At 49.2% G+C, this 1957-nt stretch overlaps 1 non-coding gene across 1 annotated transcript; it reads right to left on the bottom strand.

Annotated features, from left to right (window-relative positions):
* Positions 1-843: 843 nt before the first annotated feature.
* Trnat-agu (transfer RNA threonine (anticodon AGU)) lies at positions 844-916 on the bottom strand. The gene has a single exon. It is a non-coding gene; the product is annotated as a tRNA-Thr (tRNA).
* Positions 917-1957: the final 1041 nt, after the last annotated feature.

Below are 1957 nucleotides of genomic sequence, written 5' to 3'. Positions count from 1 at the left end.
GACTCAGATGCGCACGGACACGATGGTTGGTTGGTTTGTAGCCGTGAAGGGAGCAGAGTACAAAGGCGCGGACCCGTTCATATACACAAGAGTTCCAAGTAGTTTCGATGCTCTGGTATTACAAATTCAAATTCCGTCTGTTTTTAACGTCTTAAATTGAAAGAGCCGTCACAAATTGCTCCGTTTCACTCCTTGTCGACAATTATACAGCACCTGAGGTAACAAACACATCTCGAGCCCCATTGTGCACTCCATTATTCATGCCAACACAGTGCCTCGCTCTTTACTACTGTGTACCAATCTTGTCGTCCAACAGCAAAACACTGGGCCACAACAAGTTTCCGCGTCTCCATTGCACTGCGCATACTACGAAACGCTCCCCAAACTTGGCACTCACCCCCGCAGCCGACTTTTCCGACTTTCCACGACGCTCATGCAACGCTCACGCTAGTGACAGCATTATTTATAGTTCGACGTCGCGCCAAAGCGAATGAGCACAATTCGCCTACGGCTTAGGCCGCCCTCCTAGTGTGGCTGCTCGGTGTCTGCAGGCAGTGAGGGTCTGCAAGCTTCCTGTGTTCGCACCTATGTCACCTGTGCTTGCTTGTCAGAGACAGACTATCGCAAAACATACAACTCACTCCATGAATTGATTGCTACGGCATCTGTTATCAGCAGTCACAACTAACAACACCAGTAGCAGCTGACTGCACGCAAAGAATAGGAATGTGCAGTGGGATTTACGTGAACTCGGCGCATGCTTGTATCTTCCTAGACACATCTGCTGGCTGTGAAGTATTCCACTTGCATATCAAGGTGCGCATGTAGGTGTGTTAAAAATTCTGGAGGCACTGGGTATTGATCCCAGTACCTCTCGCATACTAAGCGAGCGCTCTACCATCTGAGCTACGCCCCCCCTTCCGAAGACTAATGGTGCTACATACAGCCATATAGACGACACAGACCCTTGCACTCCCATTATTCAGCAGACAAACACTACTCTCTATGTATCCGTTAGGGTGTCTTTCAGGTTTCGTGCATTCTGTATCGAATCGTAGTTGCCAAAATGAAAGTGGCACGTATAACGTCGAAAATAGAATTCGGACACCGCTCTGAGTAAGACCAACGTGTTGTCCACCCTCTAGACTTCAATGAGGTTAAGCCGCGATACCTAAGACAGATCTGCACTCGATGACACCTCGATAACAGCCGGTCCCCACACTTACATCTTGCTCTCCTTACGTCAGTATACATCATATCAGTCTGTGACGCTGGCTTTGCAACATCTTGCGTGCCTTTAGGTTCGCCGCGACCAACACTTACCATGCACTGACCACAAAAAATGGAGGCGCCGCGGCTTGAACCCTGGACCTTTCACATGCCAAGCGAACGCTCTACCAACTGAGCGACGCCACATGCACGAGCAAACTGCGCTATTCCCCATTCTTTGCGACTCAGATGCGCACGGACACGATGGTTGGTTGGTTTGTAGCGGTGAAGGGAGCAGAGTACAAAGGCGCGGACCCGTTCATATACACAAAAGTTCCAAGTAGTTTCGATGCTCTGGTATTACAAATTCAAATTCCGTCTGTTTTTAACGTCTTAAATTGAAAGAGCCGTCACAAATTGCTCCGTTTTCACTCCTTGTCGACAATTATACAGCACCTGAGGTAACAAACACATCTCGAGCCCCATTGTGCACTCCATTATTCATGCCAACTCAGTGCCTCGCTCTTTACTACTGTGTACCAATCTTGTCGTCCAACAGCAAAACACTGGGCCACAACAAGTTTCCGCGTCTCCATTGCACTGCGCATACTACGAAACGCTCCCCAAACTTGGCACTCACCCCCGCAGCCGACTTTTCCGACTTTCCACGACGCTCACGCTAGTGACAGCATTATTTATAGTTCGACGTCGCGCCAAAGCGAATGAGCACAATTCGCCTACGGCTTAG

Source organism: Schistocerca gregaria, chromosome 10 (assembly GCF_023897955.1).
Source record: "Schistocerca gregaria isolate iqSchGreg1 chromosome 10, iqSchGreg1.2, whole genome shotgun sequence".
Classification (NCBI taxonomy): Eukaryota; Metazoa; Arthropoda; class Insecta; order Orthoptera; family Acrididae; genus Schistocerca; species Schistocerca gregaria.
The sequence above is the reverse complement of the archived record's forward strand: the minus strand, read 5'-3'. Positions and strand labels throughout refer to the sequence as shown.